The sequence below is a fragment of the Hyaena hyaena genome, unplaced genomic scaffold (assembly GCF_003009895.1).
Source record: "Hyaena hyaena isolate Hyena2069 unplaced genomic scaffold, ASM300989v1 scaffold_2068, whole genome shotgun sequence".
Taxonomy (NCBI): Eukaryota; Metazoa; Chordata; class Mammalia; order Carnivora; family Hyaenidae; genus Hyaena; species Hyaena hyaena.
Window position 1 is genome coordinate 80,343 of NW_024082699.1, and position 18,241 is coordinate 98,583.

General features: G+C 39.1%; 1 non-coding gene across 1 annotated transcript; it reads right to left on the minus strand.

Annotated features, from left to right (window-relative positions):
• Nucleotides 1-17,908: 17,908 nt before the first annotated feature.
• Nucleotides 17,909-18,011, minus strand: LOC120227193. The gene has a single exon (XR_005527200.1). It is a non-coding gene; the product is annotated as a U6 spliceosomal RNA (small nuclear RNA).
• Between the last annotated feature and the right edge of the window lie 230 nt (nucleotides 18,012-18,241).

The following is an 18,241-nucleotide window of genomic DNA, read 5'->3' on the forward strand; positions in this document are numbered from 1 at the left end:
GTGAGACAGGAAACCATCAAAGCCCTAGAGGAGAAAGTAGAAAACAACCTCCGTGACCTCCAGTGCAGTAATTTTTTACTTGACACATCCCCAAAAGCAAAATAATCAAGAGCAAAAATAAACTGTTGAGACCTCATCAAGATTAAAAGCTTCTGCAAAGCAAAGGAAACAATCCATAAAACTCATAGGCAAACAACAGAATGGAAAAAGATAGTTGCAAATGACATATCAGATAAAGGGTTAATATCCAGAATCTATAAGGAACTCACCGAATTCCACACCCGAAAAAGAAACAACCCAGCAACGAAATGGGCAGAAGATATGAACAGACACTTCTCCAAAGAGGACATCAAGATGGCCAACAGACACATGAAACGATGCTCAGCATCCCTCCTCATCAGGGAAATTCAAATCAAAATCACACTGGGATACCAACTCACGCCGGTCAGAGTGGCTAAAATGAGCAAATCAGAGAACTGTAGATGCTGGCGAGGATGTGGAGATATAGGCACCCTCCTACACTGTTGTTCTGAATGTAAACTGGTGCCGCCCATTTGGAAAACAGTGTGGAGGTTCCTCAAAAAGTTAAAAATAGAACTCCCCTATGACCCAGCAATAGCACTGCTAGGAATTTACCCAAGGGATAAAGAAATGCTGATGCATAAGAGCACATGTACCCCAATGTTCATAGCAGCACTCTCAACAATAGCAAAAACATGGAAAGAGCCTAAGTGTCCATCAACAGACGAATGGATCAAGAAGATGTGGTTTATCTATACCATGGAATACTACATGGCATGAGAAACAATGAAATCTGGCCATGTGTAGCAATATGGATGGACATTGAGGGTGTTATGCTGAGCGAAGTAAGTCTAGCAGAGAAGGACAAATACCATATGTTTGCACGTATAGGAGGATTAGGAGGAACTTAACGGAGGACCAAGGGGGAGAAGAAGGGGGGAAATAGTGGGGAAGAGCAGAGAGGCTAACCATGAAATCCTCTTGACTACTGAGAACAAACTGAGGACTGATGGGTTTGGGGGGGGAGAGGGGAGATGGGCATGGAGGAGGGCACTGGTGGGGATGAGCACTGGGTGTTATATGGAAACCAACTTGACAACAAACTATTTGTAAAAAAAGAAAAAAAAGAATATCAATATAGATTGATTGTGTGCCAAAAAAATTCTGCTAAATATATTTAATACTGGTGGGAATAAGGAAAGCAATTCTGTATGTAGGAAAGTAGGAGATATGTTAGAAATATGTAAGAAATGGAAATATATTTTTACGAAAGGTAAAAGAATGTAATTTTGTTTGAGTGAAATGACTTGGGACAAAATTTGAAGACAAAGGAAAATTATAGAAGGTTCATTAAGGGGAATCTTTAAATAGGAATTTTATGTGCGTAAGGACGGACTAAGGTGGCCATGCAATGGATTTTAAAAGTATACAGGTATAAAACTGAAATTCTGCTTTTATCTCTTAAAAATATCAAGCCTTAGACTGTTGATATGCTCTTCATTAGAAAATGTAAACAAGGATTTTTACTCCTCTTTTGTCTACCAGGAAAACCAAAGCTTTGATCAGGTCTTTGATTACATAGTTAAAACTTCTCAATGTTAAAGGAGCTAAGTTTTGCTAACAACTAATTGTATAGCCCTACTGTATAAGCTATTATAGAATGTACACATGCCACTTTAAAAGATATACTTCATAAACAAAAAAAAAAAAGGAGGAGGGAACACACATAATGCCTCCCCTTGGAATTCACCACATAAAGTCTTATAAACTCTAAATGTTTTAAATTGTGATTTCCATGACCTAACAGCAGCCAAATGACATTGTACACCATCTGCTAGATTGACTACATGAATCAGCGTTTTACTCAAAGACAATCAAGCTGATAATTTGTGGAAAGTTCCTGATGAACTGATAACACAGGGAAGGCAATATGTATGTGTTCCTCTCCTATCAGGACTCCACTGGGCACTTGCCCTTCTGATTAAACCATACCATAAGTTGGGAAGATCAGCCCCTCACCCCTCTTTCTCTAAAGTCTAATTTATCCTTACAAAGACAAATGGGAGACCATGCCCATGAATGACCAAGGCAAATGATATTACCTTGGGACGACTTAAGAAGCTTGATCAACATGCCACTGAAGTCATGCACCATGTTGGAGCACCACCAATCCCAGAAAACAGGTTTTTAGTATATTTAGCTATGGTTTCTCAAAACTTGGCTAGCGTAATGACCTGCTTAATCTTTATCTTTATCGAGATCTCTATTGCTTTTTCATCACTATATTGGGCTCATATCATAGACCCCTCCCCTTTCTTTTTTTAATAATTTTTCATAAATAGTTTATTGTTAAGTTGGTTTCCATATAACACCCAGTGCTCACCCCTGCAAGGTCCCTCCTCTGTGCCCCTCACCCCCCTTCCCCTCTCTCCCAACCCCATTAACCCTCAGTTTGTCCTCAGCATTCAGGAGTCTCTCATGGTTTGCCTCCCTCCCTCTCTCCGACTATTTTTCTCCTTCTTCTCTCCCATGGTCCTCCATTAAGTTCCTCATAATCCACCTATACGTGCAAACATATGGTATCTGTCCTTCTCTGCCTGACTTCTTTCGCTAAGCATAACACCCTCAAGTTCCATCCATGATGCTACAAATGGCCAGATTTTATTCTTTCTCATTGCCACGTAGTATTCCATTGTATAGATGAACCACATCTTCTTGATCCGTTTGTCCGTGGATGGACACTTAGGCTCTTTCCGTGTTTTGGCTATTGTTGAGAGTGCTGCTATGAACATTGGGATCCATGTGCCCCTATGCATCAGCACTCCTATATCCCTTGGGTCTATTCCTAGAAGTGCTATTGCTGTAGACCCCCCCTTTCTTTAAGATGGTCACATGTTGGGACACAGACCCACCCACTAATCAGTAATGTTTCTACTTGCACTGGAGGAATGTGGTTTCCACAAAAAAGGTCCTCTTACTGAATGGCGAGATTGGTTAAAACTGAATACTTCCATTCTGTACGTGTCGCCTTTCCCTCCTATTTGTGTAACCACTATGAACACTTCCGGATGTTTAAAAATCACAGCACAGACATATCTTCACTACATGACTAAAATAAAAGACCATGGAACAAATTTGACATTCATTTTGGTAGCATTTTTTGCTACATACACCTCTACCAATGATTCTTATCCATCCCCCCCCCCACAATCCTCCCCCATGATCATTGCCAAATAAAGAAGATATGGTCCCCTAGTAGCTCTTCAGTTCCTGGCAGCCTTGTCAGACCTCTCTTGCCCAGAAAGAGGAATTTTTTCAAAATCTAACTATCATTAACTGGGGTCCTAAAGGACACTTAACCTCAGCAGTCAAACCTATTGGGTTTTCAGAACCTAGCAGATCTTCCATCCTTTGGACTGGTGGCAAGCTTTCAAGGCCAATATTAAAAATTGAAAACAAGATTTCACATAGCCCATGGCATAACAACTTATGGCGTCTCAGCCTTTTTTTTTTTTTGTTACACAATCCTTCTCAATAATGTGGTACCTATTATATGAATCTCACACAAGATGTCAGACAGTGTCACGATCTCTACACCTCATCCCTATGGTTTCATAATTTCCGCTAAATGGGTTAATATAACATTTGTCAGCCCATGCTATGTTTTTGAAGTACCTCCTCTGGCTTTGTACACAGCCTGTATCAGCCATTGTAATATTCCCAAACTTCCTATCTCACATATGGTTATATTAATAAGACAGCCTCAAATTTAGCTGCCAGTAAATTTAACAAGGCCCAGGGAAGTGTCCAATGGTCTAGCCCAAGCCAATCCTAAAGATGGCTCATTGCCTTCCTTATCTCCTTGATTGTCATCTTAGCTACAGCCTCGGCTGCAGTGGTCTCCCTGACAGCATCTACCCATACTGCTAAAGTAGCCAATCACTAATGACTAATATCACCAAAGCAATGATGACTCAAACAGATTCCTAACAGTGTCATGCAGAAAATGCAAGCTGCAGAAACAGCACTTGAAAGGATTGGGGACCACCAACAGGCACTTGTTGATCATCAAAATATACAATGTGACTGGCAAAATGACAAAATTTGTGTCACACCATTATTATATAATATGTCTTAACACTCCTAGGATTTAGAAAAAAAACACGTAGAAGGAGCTTTTGCCACCAACTTACAGTCTGAGATGAGTGCTCTGTCCTCCCAGCTGCACCAACAACTGCTGGATATTCAATAGGAAACACAGATACAAGTTGAACAGGAGTTATCTGAAAATGTAGAATGGTGAATCCAACCACCTGGGTCCATGGCCTCAATTTATGTATTTGGATTATTGGAACTCTCTGCTTGTTAACCTTTTTTTTTGTATTTCTCATAGCCCTCTGAATGATCTATACTGTAGTGGCCTCCTCAAGATGTCATCAACAACAACTGATTGCCCTCCTCAGCTCCCATGAACAAGAAGATTCTTCAGGCAAAAAAAGGGGGAAATGTGGGCAATCAAATAGCTATGTCCTGGGTTAGGAGATTATAGGGAATGTATGGCAAAGCAGAGCACTGCTTTCTGGCCTTGCTGAAAACAGCGGCCATGCTTCACTTTTCTAGTTAATGTATACTAGGGATTAGGTCCTACCTATGCTTATAAATTCCGTAGACCATGTTATCTCATGTAATAATTTATCCTGTCATAATTTGTTTCAATACGTTCTTATTGACACATAGCCCACTGACATATCGTTTCCATAAAGGTATGCTTAATGAATATGTGAGCTTGAGAGCAGCTTTGGGAGACTTCCCTTAGCCTCCCTCTCATCTCTCTTGACTTTAATGGAGACTTGAGTAATCCTTTCTGCCATCCTTGGCTGTGCTGGACAAAGCCAAAAGGTGAGCCCACAAGGAATCTAAGTCCTAGAGAGCTTAAATAACCTCCCAGAGTAGCATGTTGTTCAGGGATTTGACCTGTCAGCTGAGGGTGGAAGCCTCTGAACCACAATACTGTTCTTTCCACAGAGGAAAGAGAGATTGCAGCTGTAAAGCAGATTAGTGTAGTTCAGTGCCAGAAAGTGTTCGCTGTGAATAAACAGAAACAGATATATTAGATCTATTGGATTCCCGATATTATTGTTTTTATTTTTAGATTTTATTTTGAGAGAGAGAGAGAATGTGCGCGCGCGCACACACACACACACACACACACAGACACACACACACACATCTGCATGGGAGCAAGCCACCAAGTGGGCGTGGTGCAGGAGAGGTAAAGAGAACCTTAAGCAGGCTCCACACCCAGTGCAGAGCGCAACTTAGGGCTTGATCTCATGACCCTGAGAACATGACCTGAGCCAAAATCAGGAGTCAAATGCTTAACTGAATGATCCACCCAGGTGCCCCGAATTGTCCATATTTTGAAGCAATGACTTTAGATTATGAAATCAGAAAAGGAAACATGACTTTTTAAATGTTTATTTTTGAAAGATAGAGTGTGAGTAAGGGAGGTTGGGGAACGGAGGATCTGAAGCAGGCTCTGCACTGACAGCACAGTGTCCAATGTGAAGCTCAAATCCACGAACTGTGAGATCATGACTTGCACCTAAGTTGGATGCTCAACTGACTGAGCCACCCAGCTGCCCTTAAACGTAACTATCTGAATAAATCATACTTTAACATCCTATATATTAAACTGATCATCTTAAGGCCTACCAAGTTATATATGTGTATATTACTACCTTTAAAAAATGTTAAGCCAAGTGTCTTCTAAAGACCCTTGCTCTGAACTATGAAACTAAATTCTAAAATAATTATGTGTTTGATTTCAATTTATGAGATACGTTTGTTTATGTTTGTTCTGGGAAGTGTGGGGGAAGAGTGAGATTGGAGACATAGTGTATATCTCTCTACAAGGATTGGCAATTTCTGGAAATTTTATGTCCGGATTTTCAATGACACTGTTAATGTTCATCAACTCTTGAGGTCCACACCCAGAACTTAAATCATAGTTATCTGACGGTTTTAATCAGGAATAAAACTTTTTATAATTGTATTGGTTCTGCTTCCCATGTAGAAATGTCTTAGGACTTCTAAAAGCGCTAACCAATGGGAAGGATGGCAGAATCCTAAGTAGGGAAGTGACCAAAGAAGGCAGACTCCTGGACCATGATAATTCAAAATTGTAAGTGGGTGTGTGAGTACCATGGAGTGAAATACAGAGTATCGGCATTTTGATAATTCAGAACTAGACAACCATGGCGTTTTTTGTCTAAACTCTGTAGGTAGACAGATGATCCTTATTTGTCAATGCATGTATCCATCCACTGTCCAGCAGATAGTTACTGAGTGCCTTCCATGTGCCAGGCACTGCCTGAGCATTGGTGTGGTGGGATGAATCTTCTCATCTGGTGCAGGGAGACAGATAATAACAACATGATAAACAAAACTGTAGTAGGTGCTATGCTATGAAGAAATAAGGAAAGCTAGTGATGGAAAGCAATGAGATCATGGCCAGGAAGCCAAGAGTCATACAGGTGCCCTCTGAATTGGTGGAGTTCAGGCCTGAAGGGGCAAGGTCAGTGAAAAACCTTGACAGGGGAATGCCAGACAGACAGAGCTGAAGGTTCTAAGACTCAGGGATTTACCTTCTCTTGGAGCCAATAGAAGGCCTGAGATTCCAAGTGTGCTAACAAGGGGCAAGATCAGAAAGGTAGATGGGGATTCTAAATTAAGAAGGCCCCTTGAAGGGCTTGACTCCCTTGCTTAAAATCAGGTCTCTGATTTATTCCAGACAGGCTCTGATTTACTCTGGCTGCTGTTGGAAAATAGTTGGTAGGGGACAGGCATGCCAACAGCAGTAGCATCTCAGAGACTCTTTGGCAGTCAAATAATTACTTACTGGAATTTGTTCAACCTCGGAGTAATGCTACAAAGGCATTGACTGTATAGATTCGTTCTGGAGCCCAAGGTTAACAAAGGTTATGCAGACATGTACTCTGGCGAATGCTGTTACAGACATGGGGAAGTGAACCATGGGGAAGTGAACCAGTCACAGATCCCAGATGTCTTACCTGTTGGCCCCTTTCAGTGAATACACCTGTTGGGAATATTGACTTACCATTTGGACACTTGCAGGGATCATTTCTTCCTTTCCACAATGGAAGTGTTTTCAGAGAAAGCCAGACTCACTACTCAAGTGCAGGAGTTCACACCATTTCATCATTGGTGGAAATAAGCTCAACAGTGTGCAAACACAACAGGGTTAAAGAATTGCTTACCTGATCATGAGGAAGTAGAGGGCATGTGGGAGTAAGCCAATGAACAGATACACAGGCTATAGCGAGTGGGCTGCTGTGGTTACACACTGACTTTATTTTTCCTTATCTGTAAAGAGGAAAAATGTAGCTGAGTGAAACTCGCCTCTCCGAAAGGGATAGAACTATAATTTTAGTAACTTTGTATTTGAAAACAAAACAAAACAAAGCAAAACAAATTTCTTAGGGGAGAAAAGTAAACTTTTTGAAAGATGGAGTTGCATTCCCAGGAAACATACTACCCCAACTTGGATTTCCTAAATAGATTCTCCTGTAATTACTGAACTTCCTAAGATCAGGGATATTATTTGTTCTAGTTTGGAAAGGAGGTCAGAGGACAGCGTATAAGAGAGGGAGTCTGTGGGAGTGAATCCTGGAGGTGTTCTAAAGCAACCTTGGGATTTTAGAAAGGGTTCATTTCCCTTCAAGGGAGGGACTCATGATTGCCAAGTTGGGAGGCTGGATTGGGCAAAAGCACCTGGATTTGGCTCCAGAGTTGAACTGAAACCAAAACAACCTTGGCTGGTGGAACACTCAGTGGCAACATGGAGACATTTCCCAGGAACGCTATAGGTAGGACCCTCTCCTAACCAGGCAGGAAAAGGAGCTCAGTGTCTCTCCTAGATGGCTCAGAAGTGCCTGGCCCTTGGCTCTTGGTGTATGCAACTGAGAACCAGTCAGCTCAAAAGAAAATATAGAAATGAATTCAGACACATTTGTTAAAGGTCAAGAGAAAACAGTGCTTCCACCACAAGATACTGTTGCCTTTGCCTGCACCACCCTTAACTTAGTTTCTGGCCAGGATCTTGTGATTAGTTGAATTGTGTCCCCCTCAAATTCAGATGCTGAAGTCCTAACTTTCAATACTTTAGAATGTGACTGCCTTTGAACATGGGGCCCTTAGTTAAAATGAAGTCAAAAGAGTTGACTCTAATATAATCTGACTGTGTCCTTACAAGAAGAAGAGATTAGAGGGGAGGTGCAGTCAGAGGAAAAACCATGTGCACACACAGGAAAAACCATGTGAGGACACAGCAAAATGGAGGCCATCTGCAAGCCAAAGAGGGAGGCCTCAGGAGAAACCAAACCTGGTGACACCTTGATCTTGGATTTCTAACCTCTGGAACTGTGGGACAATAAATTTCTGTTGTTTGAGTCAGTCAGTTTGTGGTATTTTGTATGTCAGCCCTAGAAAACTACTATAGACATACTTTAAGACCCAGCTGAAGCTTCCCTTTCTTTCATAGTCTTCCTTGACCTGTGTTTCCTGATTTAGTCTGTTTTGTGTCTCTCTCCTCAGGTAAATGTATAATTTATCAACTAGTGGGGTGAAAGAGGCTGCTTTTGGCACCTCTCATGGGACAGTGGATTTAAACTTGTTATTTCCTGGGCAAATGAAGGATATGGGGTCATCTCTCCCTCCTCTGTGCCCCCGTCACACTTTGCGATTTCATCTATGATGCCACTTGTCATGCTGTCAGTAAGTCTCCTAATGAACATCTCTCCCCCCACCAATAATACCAGAAGCTTCTCAAGGACTGGATTGTGACTTGCTGCCTCTGTGTTAGTCGCTGGAACAGTGGCTGTCACATTGTAGCCACTCAATGCATGTTTATTGAACTAATGAATATATTTATGTATAAACTAAATGGTTTGATAGGCTTTAAGTAGCTTGTATTTATTTGGTTGCAAATAATCTCCCAAGTATGGAAAGAATACAAAAGTTGACATAATTCCATGGTCTAGTGAAATTGTTAATATTAATTGAAAATTGAAAGTAAGAAAAAATTGGGCATTCAGTTTTGAATGTTCCCTTTCTGTAAAGAGAGCTTTCCCACTATTTTTCCTTTTTTTAAATATCTATTTTTGTGAGAGTACTAGAAACAGGAAGGGACAGAGATATGGGGACAGAGGTTCTGAAGCAGGCTTTGCACTGATAGGCTGACAGCAGCAAGCCTGACATGGGGCATCAACTCACAGATCCCAAGGTCATGACCTGAGCTGAAGTGGGAAGCTGGACTGACTGAGCTACCGTGCCCTATTTCCTTTCTAATCTTATACTCTAATAATCTTTTCCCTTTAGTTAAAGAAGAAGGAGGAGGAGGAGGAGGAGGAGAATAAGGATAAGGATGAGAAGAAGAAGAAGAAGACGAAGACGAAGACGAAGACGAAGACGAAGACGAAGACGAAGACGAAGACGAAGAAGAAGAAGAAGAAGAAGAAGAAGAAGAAGAAGAAGAAGAAGAAGAAGAAGAAATGTTAAAACACAAATGCAACACAGGACTGAAAGTAGCCTTTCTCCCTTCTGTTTATAATCTCAGCTTGTTTCTCAGAAGGTAAACAATTGCCAATAGTTTTAGTGTATCTGTCCATTAAAAAGTTATGCATGTATGTCTGTAAGTCTGTGTCTATCTATCTATCTATCTATCTATCTATCTATCATCTATCTATCTATATCTATCAATCTATCAACCATCCCCATATTATCTATCATTTCTCTGTTTTATTTTGTTTATCCAAAAGAGATCATCTTAAAAACACTGCTTTGTACCTTGCTTTTTTAAAACTTAATGTAGCTTAGATACCTTTTGATATGAGTGTTTACAAATATTTCTTCTCATCCATTCTATTGCACAAATGCTTTTTATTCCATTGCATAGATGCATCAGAGTTTTTTTAAGCAGTCCCCTAGTCTATAGAGGATTTTTTGGACATTTGTTTTGAAAATTTTCATGATCAGGTCTGCATTGCAAATTTAAGGGCAGAGAAATGTACATTTAAATTTTTGATAGACACAAATTTCCTAAAAAAAAAAAAAAAAGACCAGGATGTGTATGTGTCTGCTTCCCCATATCCCTTCTGGCATTTGGTGTCCTCAAACTTTGTGATATTTATCAGTCTGTGAAAAGAAACATACCTCATTTGAATAGAAACCATTTACATCCAAGAAAGAGCAAACATCCCACACATAAATTTCAATATTGTTTCCCCAGATTGTCATTTATCTTTTAACTGTAGCATTTCTCTCCTGATAGTAAAATATGTAAATATTTACACATTTAAATTTATCAATATATTCTTTCGTGGCTTCTGGGTTTTGTATGCAGTAGTTTGTAAGATCTTCTTTATTCTGAGATTCTAAATAAATTAACTCTCCAATTCTTTTATTTTTTTTTTTACCTTTAATTTATGTACTCATTAGGAATCATTAGGAATTGGTTCCCTTTAATAGGAAGACTGCAGTTAAGATGCCAGCTTTATTTGGTTCAAGGGTGAGCCCCTGATCTGAATATAGTTATTGAATAATGTATCTTTTCTCCACTGGTTTAAGTGCTATCTTTATCATAATGTAAATTTCAACCTGAATTTGGAATTCTCTATTTTGTTCTAAAGGTATATTTCATCTTTATTGTAGAAGAATATTTTTTACATATTATCATGATATATTTTATGTTACCAGACCTACGTCTTTCTTATCACTTTTATTTTTTAGTATTTCCCAAGCTATTCTTCAGGTTTATCAGTAATGTTTTGGTCAAATTCTTAGAAATTAAAAGAAATGTAAAGGAAAAGGAATACCCCAAAAGAAACTGTGATAATGCTTAAAATTGTGAAACTGCATCAAGATTTTAGTTAATTTATGGAGAATTGACTGACAGATTTCAATATTGAGTCTTTCTATCCAAAATCGTTGTGCGTTTTAAAGATTATTTCAATCTTATTTAATATCTAGAGATATTTAATACAAATTATATCAGTCATGAATATTTACAATATTAAAAACCATTGCATTAAATTCTACAACATGAAAATTAACTAAGAAATCTTCTGTATCATGATGGTATTAAACACTTTTATATAATGTATACCTGTACATGTTTATTGTTTTTTAAATTTGTTTAATTTTTTAATGTTTATTCTCTCAGTTTTTGCCTCTATATGTGCTAAGTAAGATGTATTGTATAGAACTTATGAAAGAAATGGCTTTTGTTTGTTTAAACATTTTTAATGTTTATTTTTGAGAGAGAGAGAGACAGACAGACAGAGAGAGAGACAGAGCATGATTGGGGAAAGGGCTCTCACAGTGTAGAGCCTGCTTGGGATTCTCTCTCCTTCTCTCTCTGTCTCTCCCTCACTCACAAACTTGCTCTGCCTCAAATTAAATATCTAAACGTTTAAAAAAATAAACACAAAAGGCAGATCAGAAATTCAAGGCTAAAAATGTCTATAGTGTTATGCTTTGATTCCTTTCTCTTTTGCATACCTGCAATATGTTTTTACTTTGTCATTACCATGAGGCTTATATAAGACATCTTATATAGACATAAGTCTATATTAAGCTGATAACAACTTAACTGATTGCATATAAGACTGTACCCTTACCCTCCTCAGTTTTTGTTTTTGATGTTACAATTTATATTTTTACATTTCATACATTAACAACTTATTGTAGCTATAGTTACTTTCAAATATTTCTTCTTTTAACATTTATGCTAGATTTAAAACTGATTTATATGCCACTATTACAGTTAATTTTTTTTATTTTTAATGTTTTCTATTTATTTCTGGGAGAGAGAGTCAGCGTGAGCAGGGGAGAGTCAGAGAGGGAAAGGAAGAGAGAATCCGAAACAGGGTCCAGGCTCCAAGCTAGCTGTCAGCACAAAACCCGATGCGGGGCTCAAACCCGGGAACCTTGAGATCATGAGCTGAGCCGAAGTCCTAACTAACTGACTGAGCCACCGAGGCGCCCCAGTATTACAGTTTTAGAGTATTCTGAATTTGACTATACACTAAGCTTTATCAGTTTTTTTTTAAGTTTCATATGTTTACGTGTTACTAATTAATATTTTCTGGTTTCAACTTAAAGAACTTCCTTTAGCATTTTTTTTGCACAGCAGGTTTCTTGGTGATTGACTGCTTCAGCTCCTATTCATTTGCAAAAGTCTGTTCTCTCCATTTCTAAAAGATAGTTTTGCCAAAAAGAAGTATACTTGATTGACAAGGCTTTTTTTTCCCCCTTTTTTTTTTTTCCCCTTTTAGAACTTTGAGTATATCACTTCACCTCTCCTTGCCTGCAAGGTTTGTGTGAACTCTATTGATAGCCTATGGGGGTTCTTTTTGTATGTGAAAAGTCTCTCTTGTTGTTTCCAAATTTCTCTGTCTTTGATTTTTGACAGTGTAATTACAATGTGTCTGAATGAGGACCTCTTTGGGTGAATCTGGGGACCTCTGAACTTCATATCCCTGGATGTGCATAACTCATTACAGATTCAGGAATTTTTAGCCATTATCTTTTTTTTCAGTGTTTTATGCGTATCCTTTATTTGTATAACTTGTTGCAAATTATATACTATTATTTGTGTGCATATATGTAGTCTTATATCCCTTGATCTGCTTTATTTTTTTCCTAAGTTTTTACTTAAATTACAGCTAGTTAACATACAGTATAATATTAGTTTCAGGTGTACAATTTAGTGATTCATCACTTGCATACAATATCTGGTTCTCATCACAACAAATGCTTTCCTTAATACTCATCACCTGTTTAACCCATTCCTCCCCCTGCCACTCCCTTCCAACCCACCTCCCCTTCAGTAACCATCAGTTTGTTCTCTCTAGTTAAGTGTCTGTTTCTTGGGTTGCCCCACTTCTCTCCACCCTATGTTCATTTTGTTTTGTTTCTTAAATTCCATCAGCCATTATATTTTAAATAAGCTTTCTACTGTTTCTCTCTTTTCTCCTTCTGGTTTTCTCATGATTATAAATTGGTCCTCTTGATGGTATCCTATAAATGCCACAGATTTTTTTTAATGTTTATTTTTGAGGAGGGAGGGAGGGACAGAGAGAGGGAGACACAGAATCTGAAGCTAACTCCAGGCTCCCAGCTGTCAGCACAGAGCCTGATGTGGGGCTTGAACTCACAAACCATGAGATCATGACCTGTGCCAAAGTCAGATGCTTAATGGACTGAGCCAACCAGATGCCCCCAAATGCCACAGATATTTTTTACTCTTTCAAACTATTTCTCTTTTTTTTCCTCTAAGTGAGTGCTTTCAAGTGACTTGCCTTGAGTTTTTAGTTTCTGTGTTCATAGTAACAAGTCCAAAAGGTGATAAATACTTCTTTGTTCTCTTCCACTCATCACCTAGGCAGCCCAGTATAATCTAGGAAAATGCAAATCTGATCAGCTTGTTTCTCTGTATAAAACTTTTCATTATTTATACATTGCTCTTAGGATTAAGTTCAGAATCCCAGACCTGGTGTACAAGGCCTTGCATGATATGCTCTTGACTAGCTCTCCATTTCCCCTTGCCTAGTCTTTGCAAGTCATGCTTACCTTCTTTCCGTTTTTGGTAGCACCTTGTTTGTGTCTCTCCTCTAATCTTTCTGGCCATCCTTTTTCAGGGGGTACTGCTCTGCCATTCCTCTTTTAAATCAGGAGGTCTTAAATAGATGAACATCAAGAGGATTGTGGGTAGTCTCTTGGCGGCAGATTATTGAGAGGATTTGACCACAGTTGACCCCATGACCTGGACCCGACAAATTGGAGGCTCCTCACCCCCTGCCCCTTTCTTGGAATGTGGGTTCTGCTTGCCGTTCCTGTTCTCACAGGCTGCTTAAGGACATAGTCTTGAAATAGTGCAGTGCTGTTGAGAGCGTGGATAGCATATGTGACTTAACCTAGTTGACTCTTGTATAAAACTTTTTTTTAAGTTTATTTATTTATTTGGAGAGAGATGGGGAGAGTGTGGTGGGGAGGGGCAGAGAGGGAGAGGGAGAGAGAGCAAATCCCAAGCAGGTTTCTTGCCATCAATGCAAAGTCTGACATGGAGCTCAGACCCACAAACCATAACATCATGATCTGAGTCAAAACCAAGAGTCAGACACTCAACAAACTGAACCATCCCAGACACCCCAGTCTATATAAACTTTTGTCCATTTGTCTTCCTGCTGCCCAAGACAAACCTTATATGTAAGTTCCCTTGTTAATTAAATTATCACCTACCAATCTGGAGTGGCCACCTCTTTCTTTGGGCTCTCCCTGCCCTCCAGGTACAGAGCTTACAGGGAGCTCCAGGGGGAGGTTGCAAACAAACATTCTCCCTAAAATAGAATGCAAACTTTTGTGTAGATGTGCATTTTGCCAGAAGTGAAGACATAACTCCTTCAGGTTCTCAATGGGATTTGTCATTAAAAATTTAAAACCTTTAATTGAACTGTTGGGTTTTTTAGGGCTCTGCCTGGAGCCTACATTTGTTCTCATTTTGTTTACTTTTCTAGACCTTTTTGGCAACTGTTGTAAATCTCATATATTGATTACTCAGAAATTTGTCCCTAAACAATGCCTCTTTCCTAAACTATAGACTATTATATCTGTATCTCCATCTGAATGTGTTGCAGGCATTTCAGATTCAATAGGCTCAAAACTCAATTCATCTTCAGAAAAACTTACTTTTCTTTCTTCGTTACTGGTGCCACCATCAATACAAATTTGGAATGCATATCCAAACTGCCTCTGCCTCACTTTGAGTCTTCTTAATTCTTTCCTGGACTCTTGCCACCATCTCCTCATTGACATCCTGTTTCAGTCTTGCCTCATTCTGTTCACCCCTCCACACCATCATGCCCCAAGGGAGCTGTCTAAAATTTCAACAGGCTCCTTTCACTTCCTTCTTTAAATTCTTCACTGGGAACCAAGTAGGTTGTAGGACAAAGTCCAAACATTCTAGCACAGCAGTGAGACCTTTCACCTGTGACTCCTGTTTACCTTCCAGGTCTCATTTCTGACATAGTATGTATTCTCTTCAGTGTAAGAATCTCAGCTCCTTCTCTTCTTGTAAACAGGACTGTATTTCCTCTTGTTTCATTTGGCAAATTCATGTTTACACATCATGAACAATTCCTTTGTTACCCTTGTTAAACTTCCTTGTCAAGGAGTTATGTATCCCTACCTCTCCTCACCCAGAACACGCTACTCAGTTCTTCATTATGGTGGTCATCAGATTGCTGTTATAAGTATTCTAATTTTACTGTTACCCTCAGCCCAGGCCTGGCTCTGACTATACTAATAATATACTGATGTTTCCCTTCAGTCATTTTTTTCTTTTCCTTATACTCCAGATCTGCACAGGAAAATGTACTAGGGTCAGTAGTACCTAGTAGTAGATAGAGTGATTAAGGCCCCGAATACACTCTGGAGAGCCAGCAATGGTTTAAGATGCTGATCTTGACAATACTATCAAAGGGCAGAGAACTGTCTCATGGGCAGGGAAGGATAGTGGCTGCTTTGGCTTAGTGACAAGGACCCCTCTGCAGACTTTCTCTGTAGGTGAGCACTTCTTTAGACCAGAAGGCAATAAATGGCCTCTTGAGGCTCTGAAAAAGTTGAAACAAATTCCTTAGTGACCAACAGAATATGTATATGAAAAAGAGTCTCCACATTAGGCTTCAATATAGAAAGCAGTTTTGATATTTATAAAAGTTTGACACAACAATCTGGATTTCATCAAGTGTCAGAATGCCCAGAACTTGTAAGTGCCATTAGATACTTGAAAGATAGAGTTTGGCTACCGTAAAATAAAGTGAGAGGATAATAGAACACATGGTTTCTGACATCTTCTGATCATTTAAATAAATATTCATGACCTCAAGGCCAGGAACAGACCAGCTGCGTATGAGCTTAAGAAGAATGTTGTGGTTGTAGGAGGCATAGAGTAAGCAAGGTGGGCTAGTGGAAAGATCATGGACTGTCAGGTCACAAAGATCTGGACATACTGTCCATCTCTTCTACCTTCAGGTGTTTATTATCAGACAAGTTGTTTAACATCTTTGAGCAGTAGTGTGCTCTTCTGTACCTTCCCCTCATAACATTATTGAAGGGATGAGAGATGCTTCAAACTGAGCCTATGAGATGTTGGTCCTCGCCCTTGTCTCAAATGTGTACTAAGACCATCTGTATCAATGAGAGATGAAGAATATGAAAGATAAACTTAGGTCTCATAGTCTATTTGTTCCTTAGTTCTCCAGGCAGACACAACATAGAGATAACTGGTCAATGGTTATGACACAAGATTCTTACAGGGAAAACCCATCTGTGAATATTTTCTGCTTCAAATCTACCTTACAGTTTTTCTCCCAGGAAGATAGAGGCAGAAGTTCCGTGGGAAGATTAGTTTTCAGGGTCTGTAGGGAAGGCATTGCATTAACTTGATCACCTCCTGAAAAATAGTTCTGGCTTATTCTTTAATTTTTAAAGTTTTTTATTTCTTATGCAATTGATTTTGTCCGTTTTATTTTCTGGTTTCTGGGTTTTATATCATGTTTAGCTCTTCTTCACTTTTAGATGATTTTAAAAAGCATCATTTTTGTTTTCTTTTAGTGCTTGGTACTTTATGTCTCATTTTGTATGTTAAAATCTTTGGTATGTTGGCCTTCACTTGGTGTCTTATTCACTGTTATGTCCTCTTCTCCATTTCTCTCCCTGTTAACCTTCAATAATTACACTAGGACCACTCAGTATCAAGGCATTGTGACACAGATACAAATGAGGACACTGAGCTTATGTGGCAGAAATTAGGGTATACACTATCATTTAGATAATACAGAGCATGCCTACATGGTATTTTTAAATTGCCATTCAAATAAAATCATAACTAAGAAATTATTGTAGAGGTCTTGAGGACTCCCCCTAATGTGTCCATAGGTGATCTCTAAGATCAAACCCAAATTACTTACTGTAGCCTAGAACATTCTTTGAGATCTGTTCAAAGTTATTTTTAACCCTCAGTTTTACCACTTTTACCCAAGCATCCTGGTATGACACTGGCCGAGTTGTTTTAAAACATGACACATGTTTAGTTACTTTAGAAAGAGACAGAGAAGAAAAGAAGACAATGAACATTAGTTCAAATATTTTCCAAGTAAGAGTTTATAAGTAAGGTTTTCTTCCAGATTGGGTTGGAATGGATTCCTGCTGAGACAGTTATTAGGTATGAGAAGTTTCCCATTCTAGTCACCAGTCTTTTTAACTCCATCCTACACCTCAGATACATATACAAGAGTAGTCTAACAAGACTACACCCATACACACACACTTACACTATACCTGAGTGGTTCAGAGCATGGACTTTAGAAAGAGAATTCCCAAGTTTAAATCTTGGCTCAGCTACCTACTAGTTGTGAACCTTGAGCAAATCATACCCTATCTGTTCTCAGTATCTTCCTCTGTGACATGGGTATAAAATAGTAGCCACCTCACAAGGTTGTTGTGAAAACTAACGGCATTAATACAAGGAAAGTGTTCAAAATAATGCCTGGGACATGGTAAGTCCTACAAAAATTTTAGGTATGGCTGTACTATTTATTATTTTTTCATGGAAAATACATTGTAAATCTAACTAGACACTAGGTTTCTTGGTGCTACCCTTCCTTGACATTGGCACTGGAGTCTCACATGAGAAAGCAAGGATTCTGTTGGGGGAGAACTAGGTAGATATTCTTTGGCACTTGTAACTCATTGATATCTCATTTAGTAGAGGGATAGTACCTCTGTATTGTTAAGTAGTGGGGCTAAACAAATTTCTTCATGAATTTGCATGTCATCCTTGCTCAGGGCCCATGCTAAACTTCTCTGTATCGTTCCAATTTTAGTATATGTGCTGCTGAAGCAAGCACGAGGCTAAACAAATTTCTAAGTGAAGGGACCTATGTAGGTTTGCACAACTAAAGACACCTTTCATCCACTATTTAGATAGCATTTCTTAAATTTCTTTTTTTAAGAGAGAGAGAGAGACAGAATGTGTGTGTGTGTGTGTGTGTGTGTGTGTATGTGAGAGAGAGAGAGAGAGAGAGAGAGAGAGAGAGAGAGAGAATCCCAAGGAAGCTTCATGCTGTTAGTGCAGGGC